Consider the following 14,732-nt stretch of genomic DNA (forward strand, 5'->3'; position numbering starts at 1 on the left):
TTTCGATCCAGCTTGGCATGGTGTATGAATGATATCACAGCTTCTCAGAGATCATTTGGCAAAACTCACAATGAAAGAGTAATTTTCTTCCCCTCTTGCTCTCTCAAAGGCTTCCATGAAGCCAAATAATATTTCCCAGCATCCTCTACTTCCCCTGTTCGGAAACATGAGGCTGACCCACAAACCTTGAAGCCTCCTAATACGAAATTAATAAATAAAACAAAACTCACAACCTGACAACAAAAGTTTCAAGTGACCTTTCCCCTCTAAGTGCCTCTGGAGAAAACACAGATGAAAGTAGTCAGGAGGATGAAGTCCTGCTGGCTTGCGGCAACTTCGGGGAATCAGGGAAATTCAAACCGCATGGTCATTACGGTCACTTTCAGTTCCTCAAATCTGTGATTCCTATGGTTGATGAAAAATACTTCTCAACAGACAGATAACAGTGGTTAACTCTCGATCACAACAATTTGGGGTATTTTTATTTCTATCTTTCTGCTTATCTGTAGTTTTCCAATTTTTTTCAATGTAATCAGGAAAAAATTAGAAAACTTTAAAAAAATGCATATTCGTAAACCTTTTGCAATAATGTCATTGATGAAATGCTTCCCTAGAAAGAAGTATTCTTATGTGAAAAAGGTAACACTAAAGAAAAAATTAGATTGTTTAAAAAATCCTAAAATGGGTTTTAACTAGAAGATGTAAAAGAAAGGGGTAAAAAGATTGGTAGTAATCACATTTGTAATGAGTACTTGTTCCATGAAGATGCAAACTCCACCACCAAACTGGTCCACTTTTCTCATTTTATCCTCACACATTCCTATGAGGTGAATGATACTATTGTGTCTGTTTCACAGATAGGAAGATGGTGTCTTAGTGGGGTAGTCCATCCTGCCTTTTCCCATCAGTAAGAGATAAAACTGGAACTGGAACCCAAGTTCATTGGACTCTAAAGCCCATGTCTTAATCATTATGCGTTATCTAGCAGGATGGTTATAAAATGCAGTGATTTTGCAGGGAACATATTTCATGTTGGTTGCTGTTCAGTATCTCTTGAATACCCTTCCCGTGTATTTGGAAAATTTTCCAAATTATATGCTAAGCTTCCCAAAGGTAGAAGCCAGAATCCAAGTTCTCAGCCTTCCTTGTAGCTCAAGGACAGAACCGCTCACACCGAATGGCAATTCTGAAGAAGGCAATGTTAGGAAGTAAATGTGCATGGACATGCATAGACTCCATCGTCCGAAAGGCAGGAAGGAGGAGGCACCACACTTTTAGATAGCCAATCTCAGGTGCTATTGGTGTGTATGAGTTGTGAGATAGCTATTTACAAAGGTGACAACAGGGGTATTTTCCCTAGAGCAGCAGTCACAATGTGGTTGGTGTTGAGCTTCATAGCTGGTTTACTGAAATTTTGAGGATATCTGTGAACACCATATTATCCTTAACCAGAGTTAATTCTATTGCCTGAAATTACAATCTCCAGCTAAGAAGGTGGATTTAGGAAGCAGATTGCCATCATGGGAGCTAATGAGATCATTTAAGAAATGTGTCAAGTGTGAGCAGTTAATGACAAAGAAACCAGAAAAGGTGTTGTGCTATTTTTCACAAAAATCCTATTTCAAAAACAGGTCATGCATGACATAGTATTCTGCTAAGCTCTGGGAACCTGACAATATCTCTCACGTTGGCTAGATTTCAGTTTTTCAGTGACACATAAATTTATAAAATATGTGAAGAATTTCAGCACTTTGACCTTTCCTGGGGAAATGAAATCATTATTAGTTTTAGAAGAAAAGTCAGCTAATGTCAAAAGTAAAGAAAACATTTTGTTTTCCTACTATGCATATCTTCTATACCCCCCAAAATATTTTGTGGTTTGACCTTGCTCAGATGATTTAAAAATAATAAGCCATCTAAATAGACAAGGAAAAAAACCTGCAGAAAAAATAAATGTACATTTGTCTTATCATCATAGTACTTACATTGATAAACAATCTATCCCATAGTTCAATCTAGATCATAGCGTTTGGAGTCTAAGGGCCTATTTTTGCTTCTTTTGAATTAGATTATTTTAGACTAGAGTTGCAAGAGTCAGCAAATAAAAACGTTGGATGCCCAGTTAAACTTGAATTTCAGATAAACAAGAAATAATTTTTTAGTACTAGTATGTCCCATTTCATATCTAGTGGTGGAGATGATGTAAAGTACGTGAGTCAGAAAAAGATACAGAAAATAAAACTGACAAGATGTTCTGATCGATTAACTGTGAGGTGGTGGGGAAGACAGAAGCGTCAAGTTGATGCCTAGGTTTCTGGCTTAGACAACTAAATTAATGACAGTGCTATTTACTAAGATAACAACTGAAATGATTCAGTTGGAGAGAAACAGTGTGAGTTTGGTTAAATATCTCCATTTGCATTTGGCTGTCTTGTTACAACATCAGACTTTCAGTATCTACATGTACAAGCTACTCTTCAAGAGTCTGTTTATCCGATGGTTATTTTGCTTTAATGCCATCAATATCTTTCCAATAATTGAATTTAGATGAGCCAACATCCTTGATGCCTCTTGTCCTCTTCTCTAGGCCCCAGTGTACAGCTTTATCGGTATTATCTTGGCGGTAACTCCCTTTCAGAAGAGCTAGCCAGACTGTAAGTTACCAAGTTTTCTCAGTGGAGTTGGGGCAATCTCTAACCTAGAATGGAATGTAAGTTTTATTTTCTAGGCCAACATTGATTAAACGGTAGTGGTTGCCTGAAATGATGTCTTGAAAGGAATCTGAGGCCTAATTCCAGGCTCAACTAGGATCAGTGTCATAATCATTTACAGACATTTGCTGTGGGCATGGAAGTGGGAATGGGCAGCACTCATGCTACCTACTTAACATTTCAGGCCGGGCGCAGTGGCTCAAGCCTGTAATCCCAGCACTTTGGGAGGCCGAGGCGGGTGGATCACGAGGTCGAGAGATCGAGACCATCCTGGTCAATCTGGTGAAACCCCGTCTCTACTAAAAATACAAAAAAATTAGCTGGGCACGGTGGCTCGTGCCTGTAATCCCAGCTACTCAGGAGGCTGAGGCAGGAGAATTGCCTGAACCCAGGAGGTGGAGGTTGCGGTGAGCCAAGATCGCGCCATTGCACTCCAGCCTGGGTAACGAGAACGAAACTCCATCTCAAAAAAACATTTCTAGAAAGCATTTTGACTTATGGCTCTCCCAAAATAGGTCACTTTATCTCCTCATTGCCCCACCCTTGGATAGAGTCCTGGATTTTTTTCATCTAATAATCTTTCTTTCAAGTACAATCTCTCATTACATCAGAGTTTTATGTAAGATAATAAGATTTGTCTGTCTGACCCATTTACAAAATTGTGAGAAAAAAGCCTTTTCATTCATTGACTTATCAATTATTTTTTAGTACCGAGTACTTGCCAGACATGCCATGAGGCACGTGAAGAGAACTCAGCACGGATATTGTTTCAGTGATCACTGAGATTATACTCAACCAATCTTGAACAGACACACACTTGCTTAAAATTTCAAATAACTCAAGAAATTCCTAATGTGGGAGACTCATTTGTACCTATTTTAGGAGCAGAGAATCATCATTATATTCTCAATAAATTATTATTATTATTATTTTTTTTTTTGAGACAGAGTCTCGCTCTGTTGCCAGGTGCCAGGCTGGAGTGCAGTGGCGCGATCTCGGCTCGCTGCAACCTCCGCCTCCTGGGTTCAAGCAGTTCTCCTGCCTCAGCCTCCTGAGTAGCTGGGACTACAGGTGTACACCACCACGCCAAGCTACTCCGTTTGTATTTTTAGTAGAGACGGGGTTTCGCCATGTTGGCCAGGATGGTCTCGATCTCTCGACCTTGTGATCCACCCGCCTCGGCCTCCCAAAGTGCTGGGATTACAGGCGTGAGCCACCACACCCAGCCTTCAATAAATTATTAAAGTCATTATTTACCATGTGAGGTTAGCAGTGCTTACACATAATAACAGTACTTCACCATTACCAAAATATCACTCATTCATTCAGTTTTAATTTCTACTAAATCTTTCCTTAGTGAGGGCACAGGAGGAGAAAAGGGGAGAGCATACAGATAAAGGCATTGTGTCTCAAGCTCCTGTATAAGTAAAGATGTGTTATCTATAGAAGGCAGTAAATTAAGCCATTAGTATCCAAGAACCTGTTAACAAGGACTATCAGTTGTTGCCACCCAGGAGAGGAGGGCCATGAGAAAATGGTGCAGACAGAAGCTAGATGAGACAGAAAGGATTTAAAGAGAATCTACCCCATGAAGGGACTAGAGTAGTCAGGGAATTTGGGTTCAAGAAGTAGGAAACACCATAGGCAATTTTAGTTAGTACAGGAGAACTAGATACAGGCATGACTCAGAGATATTGTGGGTTCAGTTCCAGACCACCACAGTAAAGCAAATATAACAATACAGTGAATATCATAATGAGTCTCAGGAATTTTTTTAGCTTCTCTGTGCATATAAGAGTTATGTTTGTACCATACTGTAGTCTATTAAGTGTGCAATGGCAATATGTCTAAGAAAACAATGTACATACCTTAACTTATAAGTCCTTTAATACTATACATTGCTAATGATCATCTGAGCCTTGAGTGAGTTGTAATCTTTTTGCTGGTGGAGGCTCTTGTCTCAGTGCTGATGGCTGCTGACTGATCAGGGTGGTGGTTTTTGAAAGTTGGCATGGTTGTGCCATTTTCTTAAAATAAGACAGTGAAGTTTGCCACATTGATTTACTCTTCACAACAGATTTCTTTGCAGCATGTGATGCTATTTGATAGCATTTTACCCTCTGCAGAACTTTTTTCAAAATTGGAGTCAATCCTCTCAAACCTTGCTGCTGCTTTATCATCAATGTTTATGTAATTTTGTGTGTGTGTGTGTGTGTGTGTGTGTGTGTGTGTGTGTGTGTGATAGAGTTTCACTCTTTCCCAGGCTGGAGTGTTGTGGCCCTATCTTGGCTCACTGCAACCTCTGCCTTCCGGGTTTAAGCAATTCTTCTGTCTCAGCCTCCTGAGTAGCTGGGACTACAGGAGCACACTACCACACCTGGCTAATTCCTGTATTTTTAGTAGAGACAGGGTTTCACCATGTTGGGCAGGCTGGTGAACTTCTGAACTCAAGTGATCTGCCCGCCTCAGCCTCCCAAAGTACTGTGATTACAGATGTGAGCCACAGTGCCTGGCCAGTTTATGTAATATTCTAAATCCTTTCTGGTCATGTTATCAATTTTTACAGCATCTTTACCGGGAGTAGATTCCATCTCAAGAAACCACTTTTTTTTTTTTTTTTTTTTTTCCTCATCCATAAGAAACTACTCCTCCAATTGTTGAAGTTTTATCATGGGATTGCAGCAATTTGGTCACATCTTCAGGCTCCACTTCTAATTTTAGTTATCTCGCTATTTCTACCATATCTGCAGTTACTTCTTTTACTGAATTCTTCAGTTACCCATGAAAGTTGGAATCAACTTCCAAACACCCATTAATATTGACATTTTGACCTCCTCCCATCACCAATGTTCTTAATGATATTTACAATGGTAAATCCTTTCTGGAAGGTTGTTAATTTATTTTGCTCAGATCCATCACAGGAATTACTGTCTATTGCAGCTATAGCCTTATGAAATGCATTTAAGAAATACATATGCCTGTATCTAGTTCTCCTGTGCTAGAAATACATTTCATAAGGCTATGTATGATTCACACCTTCACTCATGATCATGTCTTAAATAATAAGATGTAAGAGTTAAAATTACTCCTTGATCCATGGGCTACAGAATAGCTTTTATGTTAGCAGACATGAAAACAACATTAATCTCCTTCTATATCTCCATCATAGTTCTTGGGTGACCAGCTACAGTGTCAATAAGCAGTAATATTTTGATCTTTTTTTGCTGAGTAGCAGGTCTCAACAGTGGTCTTAAAATGTCAGTAAACCATGCTATAAAAAGATGTGTGGTTATCCAGGCTTTGTTTTCCATCTATAGAACACAGGCAGAGAAAGTTCTGCATAATACCTAGTGGCCCTAGGATTTTTAGAATGGCAAATAACTATTGGTTTCAACTTAAAGTTACCAACTACATTAGCCTCTAACAGGGGTCAGCCTGTCCTCTGAAGATTTGAAGACAATGACCTCTTCTCTAGCTGCAAAAGTCCCAGGTGGTATCTTCCAATTCTAGGCTGTTTAATCTACATTGAAAATCTATTGTTTAGTGAAGACACTTTCATCAATGACCTCAGCTAGATCTTCTGGATAATTTGCTGTGGCTTCTACATCAGGACTTGCTTCACCTTGCACTATGTTATACGGATGGCTTCTCAAGCCGTACGAACTAACTTCTACTAGCTTCAAACTTTTCTTCTGCAGTGTCTTCGCCTCTGTTAGTCTTGAAAGAACTGAAGACAAGGCCTTGCTCTGGATTAGGCTTGGGCTTAAAGAAATGTTGTGGTTGGTTTGATCTTTTATCCAGCACACTAAAACTTTTCCATATCAGCAAAAAGGCTGTTTTGCTTTCTTATCATTTGTGTTCACTGGAGTAGCACTTTTGGTTTCCTTCAAAAACTTTCCCTTTGCATTCACAGCGTGGCTAAGGGTTTGGCACAAGAAGCCTAAGTTTCAGCCTATGTCAGACTTTGACATGCCTTTCTCACTAAGCTTAATCGTTTCCAGTTTTTGAATATAAGTGAGAGATATGTGACTCGTCTTTATACTTGAATGCTTAGAGGTCTTCAAAGAGTTATTCGCTGGCCTAATTTCAAGATTGTTATGTTTCAGGGAACAGGGAGGCCTGAGGAGAGGGAGAGAGATGGGAGCAAGGGAAGAACGGCCAATCAATGGAACAGACAGGATACAGACAATGTTTATCCATTAAGTTATCTGACTTATATAGGTATAGTTTGTGGTACCCTAAAACAATTACAACAGTAACATCAAAGTTACCTATCACAGATCACCATAACAGATACAAGAATAATGAGAATGTATGAAATACTGTGAGAATTACAGAAATATGACACAGAGATACAAAGTGAGCACAATATGTTGGAAAAATAGTACCTAGAGACTTGCTCAGGGTTATCAAAAACCTTTAATTTGTAAACAGCAAAAATAACTACAACAACAAAATCAAAAAGCCAGAATATGTGCAAATCACAATAAAGTGAAGTGCACCAAAATGAAGTCTGCATGTTCAGAGGAAAAGCAGAAACCAAAGTTATCCTAGTTAAATGCGTGAATGAATGAATATCAAAGACAATTAATAGACTAAAAGGAATTTCGTGGCCATTTAAACCAATCACTCATTTCACATTTATAGGCCTAACTTCTGGAGAAGAGAAATTATTATTTATCCAAGGTCACAATTGCAGGTACTATTATTTAGCCTAGAGTCCAGATTTCTTTTTTTCTTAAAGTTTAAACAAATATTTTACTTTAACTTCTGGGACTGAGCATGCAGGTTTGTTACATAGGTATACACGTGCCATGGTTGTTTCTGCACCTGTCAACCCATCATCTAGGTTTTAAGCTCCACATGCATTAGGTATGTGTCCTGATGCTCTCCCTCCCCTTTCTCCCTGCCCCCACCATAGGCACTGGCATATGATGTTCCCTTCCCTGTGTCCATGTGTTCTCATTGTTCAACTTTCACTTATGTGTGAGAACATGTGGCATTTGGTTTTCTGTTCCTGTTAGTCTGCTGAGGATGGTGGTTTCTAGCTTCACCCATGTCCCTGCAAAGGACATGAACTTACTCTTTTTTATGACTGTGAGTCCAGATTTCTTAACAACTAAGTTATCTATGTTCAGAGAATGCGGAAGGAGTAGAAAATCATGGTGTGCTGGGGGCAATTTTAGCTTTTAAAATCATTTTCCAGAGAGCTGGTCCTAAATTTGGGACTAGTAGCTCTTTCTGTATTTTAAACACTCACTGTACATTGTAGATATTTCACTGTCAAGGTCTTTATGAAAACGACAGCTTCATAAATTATTTTCTCTGTGGAAGCCTTTGCTCAAAGACACTTTCACCTTTTTTGTAGATAGCAATAATCGTTTTCATTACCTGAATGATTTAAACAAGCACAAACAAATCAGCTACTCACAAAATTGCTATTTAAAAAAAATCTGTATCTAAACTATCTAGACAAGTTTTAAATTGTCATGAAATTCTGCAATGGTTGCAAAGAGGACAAACCAGAATAATGCAAATGTTCAACTCAAGTTTTAAAAGGTCACACTACATGAAATTCAATCTTTCTCATCTTATAGTAAATGCCAAGGTGCGAGACAAGTTGGGAAGAAAGTCAGTCTCTTTGTGAAGCAGCGAAGCTATGGGGTTCGATTTGTTTTATTTTGTTTCGACTTCATTAGTTCCTGTTTCTAAAGATAATGTGTGTTAAAATAGTAGAACAGAAAAATTGTTACATTTGAAAGAAATTAACCCAAAGCTTTCTACCTCTTGACATCAAGGTGCAAGGGGTGGGTTGGGAGGAGCAGGGAGTGGACAGCAAGAGGAGAAAGCTGTGTGTGTGCTGCCAGGGAGGGCTTCTGAGCTCCTAGGTAGTCAGATGTCTGCCTCTGCCTCACAGCATCCAAACATTTGTTCCTTCCAGATGTGTGGGTCAAGAGGTTAAACTTTACACCCAGCAGTGTACCCATGGCCAATTTGCATAGGGATGCTTATCATGAAAGCATGGACTGAAAGCAAGACTTAAATGTACCTTCTACAAAAACGTAAACCGAAAGAAGCCAGATTTTCAGGTGCAGCAAGTACACACAACCTTAATCATGCTTGAATCATTCATTCAAAAATATTCATTGAATATTCTCTGCTAGGCAGCCTGCTAGGTACTGGAGATGCTGATGCAGAAAACATAGCCATGGCCTTCAAAGAGCTCACTGTCCACAGAGGCTAAAGTGTGTGTGTGTGGCAGGGGGGTCAAGGGAGGCGGGGGGGGGGGGGGCGGTGGTAGATGAACCCAGTGACTGCCGCCTAGGAGAGGCCACATAGCACAGAGGTTAGAATGTCCTTAATAGAGCCAGCCTGCCTTGGTCCATGTACCAGCTATGAGCTAAGAAATCACCTCCCTGAATCTGAGTTTCCTCATCCACAGATAGAAATAGACTGAATTATAACACATACAATGACTAGAACAGTGATGACCCTAAAGCTTACTTCTGAAGGAAGAGGAAATTTGCCTAAGCCAAAAAGGAAGAGTAGAGGCCAAGGGGAGAGCATCCCAAGGAGGGCAGCAGCCTGAGGCAGAGACTTAACTATGAGAGGGCATTGCACATGATGGAACATGCAAGTCCTTCTGGAGTGGCTTAGAAGTGTGGGAGAAAGGTGGGCAAGGAAGCAAAGGGACAAAAAGGAGACAGCATGAGGACCCATTGACAGAAGTATTCAAACAGAGTGACCTGATCAAGCTTATATTTTAGTGATATCATGCTGGGAAGACATATTGGAAAAGACAGAGACTGGGGGGCAAGGAGAGCAGCCAGAATGTCTCTGCAGTTACAACGGGGGCACAGCAAGGGCAAAAGAGAGAACGCTTGAGATACTAAAGATCCGATTACAGCAGGGTAGGAGGGCATTCTGTTAAGACAGTTTGATTTCTAAATTAATGTTTGCATATTTAGGAAACTGTGTCTTCCGAATGCTGAAGAATTCAAAAATGACCCATCCATGGTTACAGAGTCTGCTAGATATAGGAAGACAGGAGATACAAAGATAAATTAGATGTGATCCAAGCCATTTGTAGCCTAGTGAGGTGAATGGTACAAAAATAATTATAATACACGGCAGAACAGGTGTGCCGTTCAGGAAGCACAGAGTATCCAAGGAAGGAAAGCCATGATAGGTATAAGGATCAGGAAATACTTCAGGAAGATGAAAGCATTTGAGATGGGGCTTAAGGAATAAGAGGATTCTGACAGGTGGAGAATGAAGAGAGGGTATTCCGGTCTGTGGGAAGATGATGACCCACATCATGTGAAAGGATGAAATGTGAAAGCTGAGGATGTTCAGGAATAGCAAACAGTCCAGTTTATCTGGAAGACTATTTCTACAATTGCGCTTATTTCTAACAGCTTTATTGAGGTATAATTGCTATGCAATAAATTGGAAGTATTTTAAGTGCGCAATAAATTTAGACATACATACACCGCCATGACTAGTCCTTCTGCCATTCCTCTTATTACAGATTAGTCTGCATTTTCTAGAATTTTAGTAAATAAAACCATACAGTATATCTGCTCTTTGTCTGGCTTATTTCACACAGCATAATTGTTTTAAGATTTATCCATGTTGTAGCACGTGTCAACAGTTCATTTGTTTTATGGCTGAGGAAGTAATCCATTATGTGGATACAGTACTGTTTGTTTATTCACCCTTAGATGGGAAAGTGGGTTGTTTCTAGTTTTTGGTTATAGTAATAGCAGCAAATAATGCTGCTAAGAACATTTGTGTTTTTGTATAGACACACACTTTCATTTCTCTTGGATAAATAGCTAGGAGAGGAATTGCTGGCTCATATGGTAGGTGTGTCTTTAACATTTTAAGGAATAGTCAAACTGTATCAGAGTGACTACCATTTTTTGTTTTCAAACTGAAGTATGTGAAGGTTTGAGTTCTTTCAGATCCTTGCCAATACCTAATATAGTCATCCTTTTTAATTTTAGCTAGATTCACAGGAATGCAGCAGTATCTCACTGTGGTTTTAATTTGCATGCGTGCATAGACTAATGAAGTAGAGCACCTTTTCCTGTGCTTATTTCCTATGCATCTATCTTCTATGACCGAGTGTCTATATACATTTTTCCCCTTTTAAAAATTGTATTTATTGCCTTTTTATTATGAGTTGAGAGATTTTTTAAAAAATAAATAGGCTTTTAGCCAGGCATGGTGGCTCATGCTTATAATCCCAGAACTTTGGGAGGCCCAGGTAGATGGATCATTTGAGGTCGGGAATTCAAGACCAGCCTGGCCAAAACGGTGAAATCCCTCCCGTCTCTACTAAAAATACAAAAATCAGCCAGCCATGGTGGCATGCGCCTGTAATCCCAGCTACTAGGGAGTCTGAGGCAGAAGAACTGCTTGAACTCAGGAGGCGGAGGTTGCAGTGAGCCAAGATCATGCCATTGCACTCCAGCCTGGGCAACAGAGCAAGACTCCATCTCTAAACAAACAAACAAACAAATAAATAAATACAATATATATGCTCTGGATATAAGTCATTTATCAATACATACTTTGCAAATATGTTCTCCTAATCTTTGGCTTGTGTTTTCATTCTCTCAATAATAGGTTTTTAATTTTAATGAACTCTGATTTATTAATTTTTGCTTTAGGAATTGTGTTTTTGGTGTCTTATCTAGCACCTTTTCCAAACTCTAATTCAAGCATGTTTTGTTTTCTCCTAGAAGTCTTATAGTTTTATGTTTTACTTTGAGATTGATGATACATTTGAATGCATTTTTGTATACAGTATAAAATATAGATTGAAGTGCTTTTTGCATTCGATATTAAATTTTTTTTTTTTTTACAGAATTGGCAGTATGCCCATAGATTCAATTTTTATAGCACCATTTGTTTAAAATACTATTTTTCTTGAATTGCCTTTGTACTTCTGTGGAAAGTTGGTTACCCATATACATGTGAATCTATTTCTGGACTTCCTATTAGGTTTCATCAATCAATTCATCTATCTTGATGTCAATACCTCACTGTTTTGATTGCTGTAACATTATAAAAGGTCTAGAATGAGGTGGTGTATGTACTCTAGTTTTGTCTTTTTAAAGGTGTTTCGTTATTCTGAGTCCTTTGCATTTTCATATAAATTTTAGAATCAGTTTTTCAATTTCTTTTAAAAAATCTACTGAGATTTTGATTAGTATGGCATTGGATCTACAGATCAATGAGGGAAATCTTACTATTGTAACATTATAAAGTTATTGCTTTCTGAAGATACGTATTTCTATTTGATGTCATTTTCTTTCTGCCTGCAGTCTTCCTGTAGTATTTCTTGTAGTACAGGTCTGCAGGTGATGCATTCTTTGAAGATTTCTATGTCTGAGTAAGTCTTTATTTCACCTTAATTTTTGAAAGATATTTTTGCTGGGTACAGAATGCTACTTGGCAGTAGCATTTTTATTTCAGTACTTGAAAGATGTTGCTTAAATGCCTTCTCATTTGCATTGCTTCTAGTGAGAAACCAGCTGCCTCCTCTGTTCCTCTGTGTGTAATGTGTCTTTTCTTCTTTAGTGGCTTTTTAAAAGTTTCTTTTTATCACTGGTGTTGATTATTGTGATTATAAGTACTTTGGTGTCTTTGGTGTCATTCGTTTTATATTCTTGCATGTATGGTTTATTGAGCTTCTGTGGACCTGGAGGTTTACAGATTTTGTCAAATTTGAGTAATTTTCAGCCATTATTTCTAGAAATGTTTTTCAATTCCTTCTCCCCTTTGTTGACCCCAACTATAGGTGTATAAGCCTGCTTGCCTTTGTAGCATAGCTGATTCTCTGTTCATTTTTTTGTGTTTGAGACTGAATCTTGCTCTGTCACTAGGCTGGAGTGCAGTGGCACAATCTCAGCTCACTGCAATTTCTGCCTCCTGAGTTCAAGCAATTCTCCTGCCTCAGTCTTCCAAGTAGCTAGGACTACAGGCACACACCACCATGTCCAGTTAATTTTTGTATTTTTAATAGAGACAGGGTTTCACCATGTTGGCCAGGATGGTCTCGATCTCCTGACCTCACGATCCACCAGCCTCAGCCCCCCCAAAGTGCTGGGATTATGGGTGTGAGCCTCTGTTCATTTTTTAAAAAAGTATCTTTTCTGTGTTTCATTGGGAATAGTTTCTATTACTAGATGTTTTTGGCTATGAAGGGCATTCATTGTGTTTTTCATCCATGCATTGTAGTTTCATATGTAGAAGTTTGATATCAATTTTTGAAAAATTTCATGTTTTAACTTTTTGATCATAAGGAATATCATTATATTAACTATTTAAAGGTCCATGTGGGATAATTCTAACATCCATGTCAGTTCTGGGTCGGTTTCAACTGATCAGTTTTTCTCTACATCATGGGTCAGATTTACTCCTTCTTTGCACGTTTAGTAATTCTCTCTCTCTTTCACTTCTTTTTAAGAGACAGGGTCTTGCTTTGTTATCCAGGCTTTGGTGCAGTGGCACCACCATAGTTCACTGCAGCCTCAAGCCTCTGGGTTCAAGCAGTTCTCCTTCTTCAGCCTTCTAAGTAGCTGGAACTATAGCTGGCTCTGATGTGCCACCACACTACAGCTCACACAGGTGAGAGCTGGCCCCTGGCTGCCCCTGCCCTGACCAGTGGTGTACTTGCCTCAGTGGTTTGGCAGTCATGGAAATGGAGAGAAGTGTTTGGAAATCCATACAGGAGGAATAGACAGGACTCAGTCAAACACTTCATTTAGGACAGAGGAGGTACAGAATGAGAAAATTTTCCCAGAGTACTAGACCAATACACAAGTTAAAATGTGCTACCACACCTGGTTATTTTATTTATTTATTTGTTTATTTATTTATTTTTGTAGAGATGGGGCTCTCCCTTTGTTGCCCAGGCTGGTCTTTGGCCTCAAGCAATCCACCCTACCTTGTCTTCCCAAAGTGCTTGGATTACAGAAGTAAACAACTGCACGTGGCCCTGGTAATTTATTCATAGGTGCCAAACATTGTGAATTTTACCTTGGATATTTTTACCTTAGAATTTTACCTAGATATTTTTATATTCCTAAAAATATTCTCAGTGCTTTTTCATTTGTTTGTTTGTTTTTGTGTTTTTTTTTTTTTTTTTTCTGGGACACAGTTATTTGGAAACAATTTGGTCTTTTCAGATGTTGCTACTGAGGTTTGTTAGGCTGGACTGGAGTGGCATTCCATCTGGGGCTAATTCTTTCCATAGAGGTGAGGCCCTTATGTGTGCTCTACCCAATGTCCCATGAATCATAACATTTTCCACTCCCACTGGCAGGATAAGCCTTATTTTTGGTCTCGTGTGAGTGCTGAGCACTGTTTCTTCTTATCCTGTGGTAGAGTTTTTGCCTTAGTTCTGTGTAGTTTCCTCATACACATACACTGATTGGTATTCAGCTAAACTCTATAGGACCCTTTTCAAAATCTCCAGAATTGTCTGTGCAGCTCCCTCCTCACTGGCATCTACCTTGTGAACAGTGGCTGTTTTGGTCTTCCAGTCTCTCAGCTCTGTCTTCCCAACCCAGGGAGTCTGGCAGGCTCTCCTGAGGTTCCCTCTCCCTGAGCCACGGCTTGAAAGATCAAGGCAGGGGCATTTCTCAGAGGGGCATCTCATCTGTTTCTCATCTCTCAGGAATCATTGCCTGATGTCCAAGGTTTTGAGCATTGTAGGATCACACATTTAGCCTGTTTTTTTTTGTTCGTTTTAGGAAGAAGGGTAAATATAGTTCCCGTACTCCATCTTGGTTGCAGCGGAAGTCTTCTATCATGCTTTTTCAGATAAGTCTTTAAGATACTGTCTTTTCAGTGTGACAGTCTTTATCTTGAAGGCATTATGGCATTTTCTTGGATGTACTAAGTGACAGATAATTAGACTGTATTTGCTTCAGGTCAGTTGAAAGGTATTTATTGGGCAGCTACTATGTACCTGTCACAGTGCCTATAAACAGGAATCAATCCCAA

The 14,732-nt window shown here is 39.2% G+C and overlaps 1 protein-coding gene across 2 annotated transcripts in view; it reads right to left on the minus strand.

The window, feature by feature from the left end:
- Positions 1 to 14,732, minus strand: part of SNTB1 (syntrophin beta 1) — a 271,655-nt gene that overhangs the window by 117,900 nt on the left and 139,023 nt on the right. The window lies entirely within an intron of this gene.

Source organism: Saimiri boliviensis, chromosome 15 (genome assembly GCF_048565385.1).
Source record: "Saimiri boliviensis isolate mSaiBol1 chromosome 15, mSaiBol1.pri, whole genome shotgun sequence".
Classification (NCBI taxonomy): domain Eukaryota; kingdom Metazoa; phylum Chordata; class Mammalia; order Primates; family Cebidae; genus Saimiri; species Saimiri boliviensis.